The sequence below is a fragment of the Bos mutus genome, chromosome 1 (assembly GCF_027580195.1).
Source record: "Bos mutus isolate GX-2022 chromosome 1, NWIPB_WYAK_1.1, whole genome shotgun sequence".
NCBI lineage: Eukaryota > Metazoa > Chordata > Mammalia > Artiodactyla > Bovidae > Bos > Bos mutus.
The window spans coordinates 4,073,633-4,093,737 of NC_091617.1; positions in this window are offsets into that span (position 1 = coordinate 4,073,633).

The following is a 20,105-nucleotide window of genomic DNA, read 5'->3' on the forward strand; positions in this document are numbered from 1 at the left end:
TGTAATCTTGAAAGTCATGGTATTGGTTATAATTTTCCTTCTCCCTTTTGGGAAGAGAATTGAAACTAGGAGGAGGAGCGAGGTGGTTTCTGAGACACTGATGTATTTTTTTCTTAATATCAACAGTGGTTAACCAATTGTGCTCCCTTTATGAAAATTTATTGAGCAGATTTGTATTTTTCTGCATGCATGTTATATTACAATGAAAAGTTTATAAATATCCTGCTATCTGTCTTATAGAGTATTTCTCTCTGGCCAGCTCGCTCCTCATTAATAACCATTCATTGTGTCATCTCTGTTCCCGATTTCCAAATTCTCTCTCTCTTTTAATATGCTGAGTTTAGTTTTCTTGGTAGTCATCGTTCAGGTTATGCTTCTGGGACCTTACTTTTCTTTATGAAAAATAAAAATAACCTACCAAGTTGCATTCCTGAATTAAGATACCATTTATTTCCTGGAGATGGATCCTGTCTTCATAGAACTATGAAATTAAATACACCACATTTTTTCATTGCAGTTGCTAATTGTGGTATTCACAAAGGGCATAGGAGAGATTTAAAAAGCAAAGACATCACTTTACCATCAAAAGTTCTTATAGTCAAGGGTATGGTTTTTCCAGTAGTCATTTATGGATGTGAGAGTTGGAACATAAAGAAGGTGGAGCATTGAAGAACTGTGGTGCTGGAGAAGATTCTTGAGAATCCCTTGGACAGCAAGGAAATAAAACCAGTCAATCAACTAAAGGAAATCAAGACTGAGTACTCTTTGGAAAGACTGATTCTGAAGCTGAAGCTCCAATACTTTGGCCACCTGATGCAAGGAGCCAACTCATTGGAAAATACCCTGATTCTTGGAAAGATTGAAGGCAGAAGGAGAAGAGGGTGACAGAGGATGAAATGGTTGGATGGCATCACCTATTCAATGGACATGTACTTGGGCAAATTCTGGGAGATGGTGAGGGACATGGAGACCTGGTATGTTGCAATCTAATTCAGTTCAGTTTAGTTCAGTAGCTCAGTCGTGTCCGATTCTGTGATCCCATGGACTGCAGTATGCCAGGCTTCCATGTCCATCACCATCTCCTGGAGCTTACTCAGACTCTTATCCATAGAGTCGGTGATGCCATGGAACCATCTCATCTTCTGTCATCCCCTTCTCCCGCCTTCAATCTTTCCCAGCATCAGGGTCTTTTCAAATGAGTCAGTTCTATGCATCAGGTGGCCAAAGTACGGGAGTTTCAGTTTCAGCATCTATGGGGTCACAAAAAGTTATACACGACTTGGTGACTGAACAACAACATTTGGGGCACTCTGATTCATGGGAACTCCATTGATTACAATTAAAATCTCCTATTATATGAAATGATGATTTCAGTTTATTAAAACTGAGCATTTCTAAGCCTAAGCTTACTGACATACAATGTTTTAAATTCCAGGATCTAGCATGAAAATTTTTTATTTCAAAATTCTATTCTTTTCTCTGTTATTTACTGGATCTGTGGTCTTAGGAAATTTACTTTTCTTCTGAACTGTATTTTTATTTATTTATTTATTTTTTAAATTTAATCTAATTTTATTTTTTAACTTTACAATACTGTATTGGCTTTGCCATATATCAAAATGAATCCGCCACAGGTATACATGTGCTCCCCATCCTGAACCCTCCTCCCTCCTCCCTCCCCATGCCATCCCTCTGGGTCGTCCCAGTGTACTAGCCCCAAGCATCCAGTATCGTGCATCGAACCTGGACTGGCGATTCGTTTCATATATAATATTATACATGTTTCAATGCCATTCTCCAAATCATCCCATCCTCTCCCTCTCCCACAGAGTCCATAAGACTGTTCTATACATCAGTGTCTCTTTTGGTGTCTCGTAAACAGGGTTATTGTTACCATCTTTCTAAATTCCATATATATGAGTTAGTATACTGTATTGGTGTTTTTCTTTCCGGCTTATTTCACTCTGTATAATAGGCTCCAGTTTCATCCACCTCATTAGAACTGACTCAAATGCATTCTTTTTAATGGCTGAGTAATACTCCATTGTGTATATGTACCACTGCTTTCTTATCCATTCATCTGCTGATGGACATCTAGGTTGCTTCCATGTCCTGGCTATTATAAACAGTGCTGCAATGAACACTGGGGTACACGTGTCTCTTTCAATTCTGGTTCCCTCCATGTATATGCCCAGCAGTGGGATTGCTAGATCATATGGCAGTTCTATTCCCAGTTTTTTAATGAATCTCCATACTGTTTATCCATAGTGGCTGTACTAGTTTGCATTCCCACCAACAGTGTAAGAGGGTTCCCTTTTCTCCACATCCTCTCCAGCATTTATTGCTTGTAGATCTTTGGATCGCAGCCATTCTGACTGGCGTGAAACGGTACCTCATAGTGGTTTTGATTTGCATTTCTCTGATAATGAGTGATGTTGAACATCTTTTCATGTGTTTGTTAGCCATCTGTATGTCTTCCTTGGAGAAATGTCTATTTAGTTCTTTGGCCCATTTTTTGATTGGGTCATTTATTTTTCTGGAATTGAGCTGTAGGAGTTGCTTGTATATTTTTAAGATTAGTTGTTTGTCAGTTGCTTCATTTGCTATTATTTTCTCCATTCTGAAGTCTGTCTTTTCACCTTGCTTAAAGTTTCCTTTGTTGTGCAGAAGCTTTTAAGTTTAATTAGGTCCCATTTGTTTATTTTTGCTTTTATTTCCAATATTCTGGGAGGTGGGTCATAGAGAATCCTGCTGTGATGTATGTCGGAGAGTGTTTTGCCTATGTTCTCCTCTGGCAGTTTTATAGCTTCTGGTCTTATGTTTAGATCTTTAATCCATTTTGAGTTTATTTTTGTGTATGGTGTTAGAAAGTGGTCTAGTTTCATTCTTTTACAAGTGGTTGACCAGTTTCCCCAGCACCACTTGTTAAAGAGATTGTCTTTTCCATTGTATATTCCTGCCTCCTTTGTCAAAGATAAGGTGTCCATATGTGCGTGGATTTATCTCTGGGCTTTCTATTTTGTTCCATTGATCTATATTTCTGTCTTTGTGCTAGTACCATACTGTCTTGATGACTGTGGCTTTGTAGTAGAGCCTGAAGTCAGGCAGGTTGATTCCTCCAGTTCCATTCTTCTTTCTCAAGATAGCTTTGGCTATTCAAGGTTTTTTGTATTTCCATACAAACTGTTAAATTATTTGTTCTAGCTCTGTGAAGAATACCGTTGGTAGCTTGATAGGGATTGCATTGAATCTATAAATTGCTTTGGGTAGTATACTCATTTTCACTATATTGATTCTTCCAATCCATGAACATGGTATATTTCTCCATCTATTAGTGTCCGCTTTGAATTCTTTCACCAGTGTTTTATAGTTTTCTATACACAGGTCTTTAGTTTCTTTAGGTAGATATATTCCTAAGTATTTTATTCTTTTCATTGCAATGGTGAATGGAATTGTTTCCTTAATTTCTCTTTCTATTTTCTCATTATTAGTGTATAGGAATGCAAGGGATTTCTGTGTGTTGATTTTATATCCTGCAACTTTACTATATTCATTGATTAGTTCTAGTAATTTTCTGGTGGAGTCTTTAGGGTTTTCTATATAGAGGATCATGTCATCTGCAAACAGTGAGAGTTTTACTTCTTCTTTTCCAATTTGGATTCCTTTTATTTCTTTTTCTGCTCTGATTGCTGTGACCAAAACTTCCAAAACTATGTTGAATAGTAGTGGTGAAAGTGGACACCCTTGTCTTGTTCCTGACTTTAGAGGAAATGCTTTCAATTTTTCACCATTGAGGATAATGTTTGCTGTGGGTTTGTCATATATAGCTTTTATTATGTTGAGGTATGTTCCTTCTCTTCCTGCTTTCTGGAGAGTTCTTATCATAAATGGATGTTGAATTTTGTCAAAGGCTTTCTCTGCACCTATTGAGATAATCATATGGTTTTTATTTTTCAATTTGTTAATGTGGTGTATTACATTGATTTGCGGATATTGAAGAATCCTTGCATCCCTGAGATAAAGCCCACTTGGTCATGGTGTATGATCTTTATAATGTGTTGTTGGATTCTGATTGCTAAAATTTTGTTAAGGATTTTTGCATCTATGTTCATCAGTGATATTGGCCTGTAATTTTCTTTTTTTTGTGGGATCTTTGTCAGGTTTTGGTATTAGGGTGATGGTGGCCTCATAGAATGAGTTTGGAAGTTTACCTTCCTCTGCAATTTTCTGGAAGAGTTTGAGTAGGATAGGTGTTAGCTCTTCTCTACATTTTTGGTAGAATTCAGCTGTGAAGCCGCCTGGACCTGGGCTTTTGTTTGCTGGAAGATTTTTGATTACAGTTTCAATTTCCGTGCTTGTCATGGGTCTGTTAAGATTTTTCTATTTCTTCCTGGTTCAGTTTTGGAAAGTTGTATTTTTCTAAGAATTTTTCCATTTCTTCTACGTTGTCCATTTTATTGGCATATAATTGCTGATAGTAGTCTCTTATGATCCTTTTTATTTCTGTGTTGTCTGTTGTGATCTCTCCATTTTCATTTCTAATTTTATGGATTTGATTTTTCTCCCTTTGTTTCTTGATGAGTCTGGCTAATGGTTTGTCAATTTTATTTATCCTTTCAAAGAACCAGCTTTTGGCTTTGTGGATTTTTGCTATGGTCTCTTTTGCATTTATTTCTGCCCTAATTTTTAAGATTTCTTTCCTTCTACTAACCCTGGGGTTCTTCATTTCTTCCTTTTCTAGCTACTTTAGGTGTAGAGTTAGGTGTAGAGTTAGGTGTAGAGTTAGTGAGGTATGCCTGTATTGCTATGAACTTTCCCCTTAGGACTGCTTTTACAGTGTCCCACAGGTTTTGTGTTGTTGTATTTTCATTTTCATTCATTTCTATGCAAATTTTGATTTCTTTTTTGATTTCTTCTGATTTGTTGGTTTTTCAGCAGAGTGTTGTTTAGCCTCCATATGTTGGAATTTTTAATAGTTTTTCTCCTGTAATTGAGATCTAATCTTACTGCATTGTGGTCAGAAAAGATGCTTGGAATGATTTCAATTTTTTTGAATTTACCAAGGCTAGATTTATGGCCCAGGATGTGATCTATCCTGGAGAAGGTTCCATGTGCGCTTGAGAAAAAGGTGAAATTCATTGTTTCGGGATGAAATGTCGTATAGATATCAATTAGGTCTAACTAGTCTATTGTATCATTTAAAGTTTGTGTTTCCTTGTTAATTTTCTGTTTAGTTGATCTATCCATAGGTGTGAGTGGGGGTATTAAAGTCTCCCACTATTGTTGTGTTATTGTTAATTTCTCCTTTCATACTTGTTAGCATTTGTCTTACATATTGTGGTGCTCCTATGTTGGGTGCATATATATTTATAATTGTTATATCTTCTTCTTGGATTGATCCTTTGATCATTATGTAGTGACCATCTTTGTCTCTTTTCACAGCCTTTGTTTTAAAGTCTATTTTATCTGATATGAGTATTGCTACTCCTGCTTTCTTTTGGTCTCTATTTGCATGGAAAATCTTTTTCCAGCCCTTCACTTTCAGTCTGTATGTGTCCCCCGTTGTGAGGTGGGTCTCTTGCAGGCAACATATGTAGGGGTCTTGTTTTTGTATCCATTCAGCCAGTCTTTGTCTTTTGGTTGGGGCATTCCACCCATTTACGTTTAAGGTAATTATTGATAAGTATGATCCCATTGCCATTTGCTTTATTGTTTTGGGTTCGAATTTATACACCGTTTTTGTGTTTCCTGTCTAGAGAATATCCTTTAGTATTTGTTGGAGAGCTGGTTCGATGGTGCTGAATTCTCTCAACTTTTGCTTGTCTGTAAAGCTTTTGATTTCTCCTTCATATTTGAATGAGATCGGTGCTGGGTACAGTAATCTGGGCTGTAGGTTTCTTTCATCACTTTAAGTATGTCTTGCCATTCCCTCTTGGCTTGAAGAGTTTCTATTGAAAGATCAGCTGTTATCCTTATGGGAATCCCCTTGTGTGATATTTGTTGTTTTTCCTTTGCTGCTTTTAATATTTGTTCTTTGTGTTTGATCTTTGTTAATTTGATTAATATGTGTCTTGGGGTGTTTCACCTTGGGTTTATCCTGTTTGGGACTCTCTGGGTTTCTTGGACTTGGGTGATTATTTCCTTCCCCATTTTAGAGAAGTTTTCAACTATTATCTCCTCAACTATTTTCTCATGGTCTTTCTTTTTGTCTTCTTCTTCTGGGACTCCTATGATTTGAATGCTGGGACATTTAACATTGTCCCAGAAGTCTCTGAGATTGTTCTCATTTCTTTTAATTAGTTTTTCTTTTTTCCTCTCTGATTCATTTATTTCTACCATTTTATCTTCTAATTCACTAATCCTATCTTCTACCTCTGTTATTCTACTATTTGCTGCCTCCAGAGTGTTTTTGATCTCATTTATTGCATTATTCATTGTATATTGACTCTTTTTTATTTCTTCTAGGTCCTTGTTAAACCTTTCTTGCATCTTTTCAATCCTTGTCTCCAGGCTATTTATCTGTGATTCCATTTTGATTTCAAGATTTTGGATCAATTTCACTATCATTATTCGGAATTCTTTATCAGGTAGATTCCCTATCTCTTCCTCTTTTGTTTGGTTTGGTGGGCATTTATCCTGTTCCTTTAACTGCTGGGTATTCCTCTGTCTCTTCATCTTGTTTATATTGCTGAGTTTGGGGTGTCCTTTCTGTATTCTGGCAGTTTGTGGAGTTCTTTTTATTGTGGCGTTTCCTCGCTGTGTGTGGGTTTGTACAGGTGGCTTGTCAAGTTTTCTTGGTTAGGGAAGCTTGCGTCAGTGTTCTGGTGGGTGGAGCTGGATTTCTTCTCTCTGGAGTGCAATTAAGTGTCAAGTAATGAGTTATGAGATGTCTATGGTTTTGTAGTAACTTTGGGCAGCCTGTATATTGGAGCTCAAGGCTGTGTTCTGTGTTGCTGGTGAATTTGCTTGGTATGTCTTGCCCTGGAACTTGCTGGCCCTTGTGTGGTGCTTGGTTTTAGTGTAGGTATGGAGGCCTTTGATGAGCTCTTTTCAATTAATGTTCCCTGGAGTCAGGAGTTCCCTGGAGTCAGGGTTTGGATTTAAGGCTCTTGCTTCCAGTTATCGGTCTTAATTTTACAGTAGTCTCAAAACTTCTTATTCTATACAGCACCATTGATAAAATATCTAGGTTAAAGATGAAGTTTCTCCACCGTGAGGGTCACCCAGAGAGGTTCACAGCATTACATGGAGAAGAGAAGAGGGAGGACGGATTTAGAGGTGACCCGAATGACATGAGGTGGAATCAATAGAGGAGAGAGCGGGCTAGCCAGTAATCACTTCTTTATGTGCACTTCACAACTGGACCACTCAGAGATGTTCACAGAGTTATACAGAGAAGAGAAGAGGGAGGAAGGAGACAGAGGTGGCCAGGAGGATAAAAGGGGGGAATTAAAAGAAGAGAGACAGATCCAGCCAGTAATCAGTTCCTTAAGTGTTCTCCACTGTCTGGAACACACAGAAATTCACAGAGTTGGGTAGAGTAGAGAGGGGTTAGGGAGGAGACACAGGCGACCTGGTGGAGAAAAAGGAGAGTACAAAGGGGAGAGAGCAGTCAAGCCAGTAATCTCACTCCCGAGTAAAAAATGGGTACTGAAGACTGGGTTCTTAAAGGTACAAAATTGGTAACAAAAGCTAAAAACAAAAATTAAAAATCTAGAGTAGAGTTTGGAATTTCAAAAATACAATGTTAAAGAAAAGAAGAAGGAAAAGAAAGAGAGAGAGAAAAAAACCAAAAAAACAAAGTCACAAAAATTATAAAGAAAATATAGGTACAAAATTGATAACAAATACCAAAAAGCATAAATTAAAAATCTAGAGTAGAGTTTGGAATTTCAGAAATACAATGTTAAAGAAAAGAAGAAAGAAAGAAAGAAGGAAAAAAGTCACAAAAATTATAAAAAAAAAAAATAGGTACAAAATTGATAACAAATACCACAAAGCTAAAATTAAAAATCTAGAGTAGAGTTTGGAATTTTAAAAATACAGTGTTACAGAATAGAAGAAAAAAAAATATAGAAAGAAAAAAAAAAAAAAAAAGGTCACAAAAATTATAAAATATATACATGAAGTTTGCTTTAAAAAAAATAGTGTCTTTTTTTTTTGCAAAGTAATAGTAGGTTATAAAAGTGAAAAGTAAAGGAGTAATAGAGGTCTTAAAATTTTTTTAAAAATTAAAAAATGAAAGAATGATCATAAAAATAGTAAAAATATACCTAGGACTTTCTCTGGTGTTGTTGTGGGTATTGTGGGGTCAGTTCATTTTTGGCTAGTTCCTTGGTCTGGCTTATATTTCTCAAGATCTATAGGCTCCTTCCTATGTAGTCGGTACTAACGACAGGGTTTTAATCTATTGCCTGTAGCTTCCAAGGCGGTTCCCTCTGTTATAGCTTCCTCTGTTTGCTGGTCTCTTCAGTGTCTGATTTCTGCCCTGATACAAAGGGGCGGTGGTGGACACTTTTTTTATTTTATTTTTTTTTTAGGCTCACTTGTTCAGTCATGCTGTGGGGAGGGAGGGACGCTGCAAACAAATAACACTAGCGTTTGCTTGCAGTGCCTCAGCCACACTGGGTCTGCCCCCACTCATGGCGTGTGTAGCCTCCCTGCCCACACTACTCAGGCTCTAGGCTGCTCCGCTGGGAACCATCTGTGGCTGGCCCTGGGCTGCCTGCCCCTCCCAGGTCTAAGCCGCTCAGCTTCAGGCACTCGGGTAGTCCTCAGAGGCGCAGACTGGGTTGGGCCTGCGTTTTGTGCCCTTCCCAGGTCCTAGCAGCTCAGGTGATGAGGTGTTTGGAGAGTGCGGCTGCTGCGACTTATTGCCTCCCCGCCACTCGGTTTTCTGGGTGTACAACCGGCGCACCTTCTCAGGCAGATGTTGACCATCCAGAGCCCCAAGAAGTCTTAGTTAGCAAAGAAGCCTGCTTACAGTTTTGTAGATAATGTCTCTGGGGCTGCGATTGCCCCCTTCCGGCTCTGGCTGCCTGTCACCGGAAAGGGATGGTCTGCAGCCGGCTATCTCTGTTCAGTCCTTTGTTCTGTGCGCGGGCCTGGCGGTGTCTTAGGGCTGGCTTTCCGCGTGGTAGCTATTCCACAGTCTGGTTTTCTAGCCCAAATTAGTTTGCTCAGATAGCGCTTGGGGCACTCAGGCCAGATCCTTACTCTAATGCAGCCTGCGCCTCCCTGCCCAGCCCCCGCTTGCTAGTGGCGAGTGCCGGTGTTTGCGCTGCTTCTTCGCTGGGGGAGTTACCGTTGGGCTCGTAATCTGTGGGTTTTAATTGTTTATTTATTTTTCCTCCCTGTTTTGTTGCCCTCTGTGCTTCCAAGGCTCAGCACAGACTCGACAGTGAGAGTGTTTCCTGGAGTTTGGAAACTTCTCTCTTTTTAAGACTCCCTTCCCGGGACGGAGCTCCATCCCTCCCTCTTTTGTCTCTTTTTTTGTCTTTTATATTTTTTTCTACCTCCTTTCGAAGACTTGGGTTGCTTTTCTGGGTGCCTGATGTCCTCTGCCAGCATTCAGAAGTTATATTGTGGCATTTACTCGGCGTTTAACTGTTCTTTTGATAAATTTGTGGGGAAGAAAGCGGTCTCCCCATCCTATTCCTCCGTCATCTTAGCTCCTCCTCCTGAACTGTATTTTTTAAAATAAATTATAAGGAACAATAGTGCTCACCTCATAAGACTGCTAAGTATAGCTTTTAGAGTAGGGATTAAACATAACTTTTAGATTAGGATTTGTTAAATTCTAAGAGTAAATCACCTAAATGTCATCAAAATCATTTAATCATAATAAAATTTCAGGGAAGAATTGCAGCTATTTGTAATTAAACATATAGAAATATCTCTAAATGGGATATTACATAAAAAGCTGTTCATCCCTTGGTTACTGAACTCCAAGTATCACATGATATCAGATTGCTTTCATTACATTTTAAATAATAAATTGTTATATAAAGCACTTCAGGCAAAGTGTAATAAGGCCACTAAAAGTAAGAGCCTATATTTTTATAATTTAACCACTTTTATTTTCTGCTTCCTCATAAAATAATAAAGGAATTATTCCGAAACATCAGTTACATTGACAATTAGTTCAATTATAGTGATCCTCATTGGAGAAGGCAATGGCACCCCACTCCAGTACTCTTAGCCTGGAAAATCCTGTGGATGGAGCAGCCTGGTGGGCTGCAGTCCATGGGGTCGCTAAGAGTCAGACACGACTGAGCGACTTCACTTTCACTTTTCACTTTCATGCATTGGAGAAGGAAATGGCAACCCACTCCAGTGTTCTTGCCTGGAGAATCCCAGGTCCGGGGGAGCCTGGTGGGTTGCCGTCTATGGGGTCGCACAGAGTCGGACACGACTGAAGTGACTTAGCAGTAGCAGCATGGTGATCCTCACGAAAATAATTGACTACTTTCATAGAGCAGTGAGAGTAAATGCAATTTGCTTAACCTGGGATTGCATGAATAGTAAAGCAGTAAACAAAATGAGTATCAGTTTTAAGAAACATCATGAGGAGGAGGAGGGACGTTAATGGTCATTCATCAAAGAGGAACTTCCAAAACATTCTATCTGAAAGCATAAGGTGAAGAATATATATACATATATTCTTCAATTTTTGCAACTAATCAGAGATTCATGATCTTTGGCTGTGTAGCAAATTAGGACACAGTAGCTTAAAACAAGATACGTTTTGTTATCTGCTAGTAGGCCAGGCGGAGAAGGCAATGGCACCCCACTCCAGTACTCTTGCCTGGAAAATCCCAGGGACAGAGGAGCCTAGTAGGCTTACGTCTATGGGGTCGCACAGAGTAGGACACGACTGAAGCGACTTAGCAGCAGCAGCAGCAGCAGGCCAGGAGTTTGGGAACAACTTCACTGGGTCTCTGGTTGGGGTCTCATAAAAATAAAGTTGTTGACCAGGCTGAACTCTCACCTGGTGGCTGAAACATAAGGAGTTATACTTCAAGTTTCCTCAGGTTTTGGGCAGAATCCATTTCCTTGATGCTATAGAATTCATTTGCTTCATTGATTCTTTAAAACCAGCAATGCAGGGAGGAGGAGAGAAAGAGGAGAAGAAGCAGAAGGAAGGGCAGGAGGAGGAGGAGGAAGTAAATGAAGGGAAGGGGAGGAAGAGAGAGAAAGGGAGAGAATGTTTCACTTCAAGTTCTTGCCTGATGGAATCAGGAACACTGAGGATAATCTCCTTTCCGATTGACTTAAATTTATCAAAATAAAGATGATCGTTTATCAAAATAAAATGATTGCTGTTCTTCAGTCACTCAGTTGTGTCTCACTTTTTGTGACCCAAGGGCTGCAGCACACCAGGCTTCCCTGTCCTTCACTATCTCCCCGAGTGTGCTCACACTCACGTCCGTTCAGTCGATGGTTCCATCCAACCATCTCATCCTCTGTCATTCCCTTCTCCTGCTCTCAGTGATTATGGACCCTAATTATATCAGCAAAATCCTTTCACTTTTGCCATAGAAAGTAGCACAGCCTTGGGAATGATTCCCATATTTTCATGATAGTCTACTTGTTAGAAGGATGTTACAGGTCCTGCCTGTAATCAAGGAGTGGGGACTGGAAAAAGCAAGGATGCCAATGGGTAGGAATCACGAGGGCTGTGTTAGAATTCTGCTGACCATGAGGTGACTTCTTATATACTGTCTGTGTTTACTAAGAGCTGTTGCTTACCAAGACGATTGGCAAAGTTAATTAAAAATGCTGACATTACAAAACTATTGAGAGAGAAGAATGTGAGAAACAAATGCAGCAAAATGCTTGGCTTCAGGAAGATTGGAGGGAAAATGGTCATTTTATGGGTAAAAAATGTCAAAGTTGATCAATTATGATTGAATAATAAAGAATTTCTACAAGAGACCTTGAGACTATGATTTTAGGGTGGGTAATTTTTGGTCTTTGGTATTCCACTATCCTTTACTATAAATAAAAAAGGGAAACTCCTGGGGTGATCCCACTTTTTCTTCCTCTGTTCTGGCAAAATGTAATTGTTAAAAAAGAAGCGTATTAACAATAATATTCTGTACCTTAGAGAAGATATACAATAGGGTTATGAGTTAGTCGCAGTGATCTGCTTGCAAAACAAACTGTGATTAGATCCATCAAGATAAAAATAATAGAAAAACAAGATATGGGGAAAACATGGAAAGAATTTAGTATCAAATTATCAGATATATTTAATATTAACATTTGAAAATAGAAAAATAGGTGATTTCCCTTACTAGAAAAAAGGAGCCTGTTTTCATTATATATAAAATGACAGAAATAGAGGCAGGAAATATTGTCTGGGGTGTTGGATATTTGAAGAGTATTAGATAACTGTATTTTATTTGCTTTTCCAACTCAAGAGGCCATAATCATTAAAAGTAAATGGAAGATTCAGGGGGTTAGACTTCTTGAAATGAGAAATTTGTTTAAAAATTAGTTCTGTCTGAAAAGTGTATTGGCAATATGCCTGGCTCCTGTGTCACTGCGTCACAGTTCAGATCACCAATTTGTGGATGAAATTGTTGCTTCAGGAAAGAGGTAGAATTCATTGTCTTGTCTACCCTCTTCTTACTTTAATACTCTGGAATTCTACAGGCAAATAGTGCCACTGAAATATAAAACCTTGAGAAGAATAATGATGCCAAATATTGTAATTAGCCTCCAATTAATTTTTTTCTCTTCCTATATCCAGTTTCAATAATAGAGGGTGAAGTCAAATAGTATTAGTTAATTTTTAAAACAATTAATCAATTTATTTTAATTGGAGGCTAATTACTTTACAATATTGTGGTGGTTTTTGCCATACATCGACATGAATCAGCCACAGGTGTACATGTGTCCCACCATTCTGAACCCCCCTCCCACCTCCCTTCCCTCCCCACCACATCCCTTCGGGTTGTCCCAGAGCACCAGTTTTGGGTGCTCTGCTTCATGCATCAAATTTGCTCTGGTCATCTATTTTACATATGGTAATATACATGTTTAATGGTATTCTGTCATATCGTCCCACTCTCGCCTTCTCCCACAGAGTCCAAATATCTATTCCTTACATCTGTGTCTGTTTTGCTGTCTCGCATATACGGTCTTCGTTACCATCTTTCTAAATTCCATATATATGTGTTAATATACTGTACCAGTATTGCTCTTTCTGGCTTACTTTACTCTGTATAATAGGCTCCAGTTTCATCCACCTCATTAGAACTGACTCAAATGAGTTTTCTAGTGTTAGCTTTAAAAAACCTCATCACATTGTGGAGAGATATGTGAAAGTGTTAGTTGCTCAGTCGTGTCCAACTCTTTGCAACCCCACAAACTGTAGCCAGCCCGGCCCCTCTGTCCATAGGATTCTCCAGGCAAGAATACTGGAGTAGGTTGCCATTCCCTCCTCCAGGGGATCTTCCCAACCCAGGGATCAAACTTGGGTCTCCTGCATTGCAGGTAGATTTTTTACCTTTTGGGCCACCAGTGGAGAGATATAGCACTGAATAAATTTGAGATTCAAAGTAGGGGCAAATAAAATGTGACAAATTCTGTGTCTGTGTGTATGCTTTGTGGAAAGACAAAAATTCACCTTTAAAGAACCAGTCTCTATTTTAGATTCTGAATTATAAATGCTCATTCATCAAACATTCATGAAATATTTTGTGTTGGACTTCACTAGAGGCTGTGGATTTAATGGTATAAGAAAAAGTTCTAGACCCCAAAGAGTTCACACTCTGGTGTATGGGAGAGATAACAAGATCACACATGCCATTTTGCCTCAAAAATGAGTTGCTGTTCAGTTGCTAAGCCATGTCTGACTCTTAGTGACCCCATGGACTGCAGCACGCCAGACTTGCCTGTCTTTCGCTATTTCCTGGATCTTACTGAAACTCACATGCATTGAATCAATGATGCCATCCAACCATCTCATCCTCTGTAGTCCCCTTCTTTTCCTGCCTTCCATCTTTTCCAGTGTCAGAGTCTTTCCCAGTGAGTCAGCTCTTGGTATCAGGTGGCCAAAGTATTGGAGCTTCAGCTTCAGCAATAGTCCTTCCAATGAATAATCAGGGTATATAAAAAATAACCAGTGTATATAAAGAATAGAACCTTTTAAACAGAACCTACTAAAAGACAAGGTGTCCTTCTACGTGATTTACTGATATTAATTCAAAATTTCTCAGTAACTTTAAGAGGTAGGTACTGTCATTTCACGTGCTCATTTTGTAGATGAGGGAATTGAGGCTAGGAAAGTTCAGTGAATTGCCCGAGGCTCTAGAGCTAGCAAGTGGCAGAGCCAGAATTTGGAGTCAGAATCCATGTTTTTAAAGTGCCACACCAAGAGTACTCTCTTGCATACGTGTGCAAAAGCCAGCCTGTACCAGCTCATAAGGGCCAATAATGTGTACCTCCTCCCAGCTCCACATCAGTGACATTGTGTTGGTAGTTTGAAATTGATCAAGATGGAAACATTTAATTTTTTTCCAAGGAGTCAATTTACCAACACCCTACTGGCAGTCACTTGTAGGGTCAAGAACTAATTCCTAGAATATCCTTGGAATTTTGAAGGTCTGAGAACACACACTTTTCCAACTTACATCCTCCCAATCCTTGGCACTGTGTCCAGGGCCAGCTACATAATCTGCAGGGTCCAGTGCAAACTGCAAATGTGTTTAAAAAAGCAGGGGAAATGATCTTTTGCCTGTCTTCTGTAGTCTCTTGACATGTGATTGTGCTTCTTGCTTACTATTTAAAGTCATGTGCTTTTGGGTTAAGAAGACAACTGTTGAGTGAGTCTAGACCCTCACAAGTGCTGGAGCCCAGTGCTTCCCATGCCTGTGCCCAAGTTCTCATGGTAGGAAGGGGCAGAAGGTAGAAGCACTTACTGGACTATTGGACCGTGAAGGGGCCATGGGAAACTGAGGATTTATTCTGGGGAGGTAGGGAGGTCGTGACAGGTGGGACTGCCTATAACACCCCAAGTCTTCAGCACATGTTGCATTGTCCCAGTGGACTTCACTTGCATGTGTGTGTGCTGTCACTTCAGTCATGTCTAACTCTTAGTGACCCCATGGACTGTAGCCCGCCAGGCTCCTCTGTCCATGGGATTCTCCAGGCAAGAATACTGGAGTGAGTTACCATGCCCTCCTCCAGGGGATCTTCCCAACTCAGGTATCAAACCTGTGGCTCTTATGTCTCCTGCATAGGCAGGCAGGTTCTTTACTGCTAGTGCCATCTGGGAAGCCCAGACTTCACTTGCAAAAGACAAATTTAATTAATTGTACAAGTACACTGTACACTTGTACAATTGACCTGACTCTGTCTCATAAAGAGCGTGTATTCAGTGCATGTTGGATAAATTGAATTGATTTGATTCACGACTCTCAAGCTAAGAATCCAATTAAACTTATACAAGTAAATATCATCATTCCAAACACCTAAAGAGAAGGCAGGGGAGCATTAGCTTTGTCGGTGGAATTATGGAATTTTAAAGGATCACACATGTATTGGAGACTTTTCTGAGGGGTAGGGATGGGCAATAATGATGGAAGTCTAAATCTCAAGATGACTTTGAGTTTATGGCTTAATTTTACATAGTAATGGTTAAATTTACACTTTTATACAGACTTAGATCCAGAATTTAAAGCACTTGTAAACAGACATATTAATTCTCTCTTAAACCTGTCTGTACAAATCTCATTTTCAGTAGAAGAGGAATAAGCAATTCTGACCTCAAGGGACTAAGCGTAGAGCAGTATGACTGGAGGAATGAGCAATAAAGGTACTTTGTTCATGAAGAGGTACTTGGAACTCACAGAAACATAGTTAAAATTATCCATTTGCATTTGCTTTATACGAACATATGAAGGTCAAAGTGAAACGCAAGAAAAGCTCTATTAATATAAAAAAAGCAAGTCATGGAGCTTGACAATTTACAAAATGCAAACATTGGCATTTTTGATGTTTTTAATGAGTTCAATTTATTAAATTCTTCCTTTTCTTGAAGTAAAAAAGGCATTTGGAATTTGGAGTCCAATGACTGTTTTATCTCTGTCATTATATAGCTGCATGTTTCTGGCCAAGTCATTTATTTTTTAAAAACTCAAACTACTGGGTGTAAGACAGGCTCAAGGGAGTATTATACAACATGGGAAATTTAGTCAACACTTTGTAATAACTGTTAATAGAATCTAATTTTTAAATTTGTATGAAAATTGCTTTCCCAGTGGCTCAGTGGGTAAAAAGTCTGTCTACAATGCAGGAGACAGAGGAGACAGTTTCAATTCCTGGGCTGGGAAGATCCCATGGAGAAGGAAATGGTAACCTACTCCAATATTCTTGCCTGGAAAATCCCATGGACAGAGGAGCCTGATAGGTAACAGTCCAAAGGGTCACAAATAGTCAGACACAACTGAGCATGCTATTGCTAAGTCACCAGTCGTGTCTGACTCTGTGGACCCCATAGACAGCAGCCCACCAGCCTCCCCCATCCCTGGGATTCTCCAGGAAAGAACACTGGAGTGGGTTGCCATTTCCTTCTCCACTGCATGAAAGTGAAAAGTGAAAGTGAAGTCACTCAGTCGTGTCTGACTCTTCGTGACCCCATGGACTGTGGCCCACCAGGCTCCTCCATCCCTGGGATTCTCCAGGCAAGAGTACTGGAGTGGGGTGCCATTGCCTTCTCCACTGAGCATGAGCACTGGAAAAATATAGGGAACAATAAGTAAAATACCCCTCAATCTCTCTGGCTTGTTAGAAACCCTCAGTCTTACAGTATTATTTTATGTAAAGTGTGGAAAATGATAATACTTTTACTAGTCTGGCCTAATAAGGATAAACAGAGGCACACATATGCAACAAATAGGTGTGCCTACAGGCACACACACACACAGATGATTTCAAAGCCACTGAATTTAATTAGAGGACACAGTACTTATTTTAGTCTTTGTAAGGTGATGAGTCACATGAGAGATAAATTTCCAATAAAGCTGGGATTATGAAAAATAAAATGTTATTCTAGTCTTATTATCAACTAGATAAAACCCTAGGGAAGAGCAAATTAAAAAGAGATATCTTAAATTAGAAGTGCCTAGTGAAATGAGCTTTTCTGAAGCAAATTGTTATGTCACGGAGCGGGTTGATTCAGTGTTTCCCACCACACTTGAGGGCACATCTAAAGGTCAGAGACTGTGGGTAACTCTCAGTCTTGCAGCCCATCTCCCTGGCTACCCACATGCATCTTATTTTGACACTTCCACCTCCTAAGCGCCTTGAGCTGCTACAGCCTTGGAGATTTCCATGGGGGGAATAGATACAGCTCAGATACAGACAGGGCTACAGATACAGACAGATATAGACAGAGCTCAGCACTGACTCAGCAGTATTGAGCCTGCCTGACAGAGAATGATGTTGGGATTCTGGAAACAAGGAAGTCAAGGTGGGGTACCCTTTCTCTGATTTGTGCCTCCCGCAATTGTTGCAGGAGTAGGGAGTGTGGATGGAGGGGAGAGTCAGATTTTCATAGTGCAAAGTAGTTTAGAAAAATAGGAAGAATATCATGGCTGGTGGGATTTTCAATCATTCTGTCTTCAAATAAAATCATGTCAGGTGTTCTGGATACTCAGCAGTATAGGCAGAAGTTATTAACCAATATAGAGGCTAAGGAAAGAGAGGTAAAGCTGGTGGTGTTAGATGTTGTGGGCAGTTTATCTAGGTATGTATGTATTTATGTATGTATCTCTCATCTATCCATCCAATGGGCCCAGTTCTCAGGGAATTCATAATGTTATATAGAAGTAACATAGTAAGATTAAAAATAGAAATGAAGCAATTGTTTTTGTAGGCATGTGTTATGAAAGTTATAAAATATGGAAGGTTATTAGTGTTGTGAGAATCAGGAAAGAGTTCTGAGAAGATGGGGCACTTGACATGAGGCTTGAGTAGGAACTGGCCAGTCAGATACGGGAGTGGGAAAACAAGTCTTTGCATACATTTACTACCACCACTTCAGCAGTGGCCGCAGGACTGGAAAAGGTCAGTGTTCATTCCAATTTCAAAGAAAGGCAATGTCAAGAATGCAAAAACTACTGCACATTTGCACTTGTCTCACACACTAGTAAAGCAATGATCAAAATTCTCTAAGCCAGGCTTCAACAGTATGTGAACCATGAACTTCCAGATGTTCAAGCTGGATTTAGAAAAGGTAGAGGAACCAGAGATCAAATTGCCAGATTCTGTTGATTATCAAAAAAGCAAGACAGCTCCAAAAAAACATCTATTTCTGCTTTATTGACTATGCCAAAGTCAATAAATTTTAACTATGTGGATCACCACAAACTGTGGAAAATTCTGAAAGAGATGGGAATCCCAGACCACTTGACCTGCCCCTTGAGAAATCTGTATGCAGGTCAGGAAGCGCCAGTTAGAACTGGACATGGAACAATAGACTGGTTCCAAATAGGGAAAGGAATACAACAAGGCTGTGTGTTGTCACCCTGCTTATTTAACTTAAATGCAGAGTACATCATGAGAAATGCTGGGCTGGATGAAGCACAAGCTGGAATCAAAATTGCCAGGAGAAATATCAATAACCTCAGATATGCAGATGACACCACCCTTATGGCAGAAAGAGAAGAAGAACTAAAAAGCCTCTTGATGAAAGTGAAAGACAGTGAAAAAGGTGGCTTAAAACTCAACATTCAGAAAACTAAGATCATGGCATCTGGTCCCATCACTTCGTGGGAAATAGATGGGGAAACGGTGGAAACAGTGTCAGACTTTATTTTTTGGGGCTCCAAAATCACTGCAGATGGTGATTGCAGCCATGAAATTAAAAGATGCTTACTCCTTGGAAGAAAAGTTATGACCAACCTAGACAACATATTCAGAAGCAGAGACATTACTTTGCCAACAAAGGTCCATCTAAACAAGGCTATGGTTTTTCCAGTGGTCATGTATGGATGTGAGAGTTGGACTGTGAAGAAAGCTGAGTGCAGAAGAATTGATGCTTTTGAACTGTGGTGTTGGAAAAGACTCTTGAGAGTCCCTTGGACTGCAAGGAGGTCAAAACAGCCAATCCTAAAGGATATCAGTCCTGAATATCCATTTGAAAGACTGATGTTGAAGCTGAAACTCCAATACTTGGCTATCTGATGTGAAGAACTGACTCATTGGAAAAGTCCCTGATTCTGGGAAAGATTAAAGGTGGGAGGAGAAGGGGATGACAGAGGATGAGATGGTTGGATGGCATCAGCAACTCAATGGACATGAGTTTGAGTAAGCTCCGAGTGTTGGTGATGGACAGGGATGCCTGATGTGCTGTGGTCCATGAAGTTCCAAAGATTCGGACATGACTGAGTGACTGAACTGAACTGATTACCACCAGTGAAGGTGTGTAATCACTAAGCAGATGTAGAGAGGAACTCTCAGACTTTTCTTTTTCTCTTCAGATTATTTAGAGCATAGCCCATACCTCTTCCATAGCAGTAGAGGGCCTGGCCAGGAGGAGCATATGACAGTGAGCTCACTAGCAGAAGACTATGAAAACGGCTCTGACACTCAATTGCTGTGTGATTTCAAGATAGTGACTTCATTCTCCAGGGGATCTTTCCAACCCAGCGATCAAACCCAGGTCTTTTATATCTTCTGCATTGCATGCAGATTCTTTACCATCTGAGCCACCAGAAAAGTCCATATATAGTCCTAATTATGGGAATCTTTAGAACATATTTCACTTGGATATTTAAAACCTACTGTTTAATAAGCCTTTGATCTTGACTAAAATGTCTTACTGCAAGATGATACTTAGTTCAAATTATCAAAATAGACATAGTCCTAGAAATAAAATATTTTTCTACTATGGACTGATCTTTTTACTTCTGTGGAGTTTCAAAAATATTGATATCAAATTTTTGCATAAACATGTTCCCAAGACATATGCTTTAAAAATAGAACATAAAGTTATTCTTTAGTTTCTGAACTTGAAAATATGCATGATTCCATGTCCATTATGTTGACATAATGTTGACACTGTATTTTGGGTAATAAATTACTATACAAAA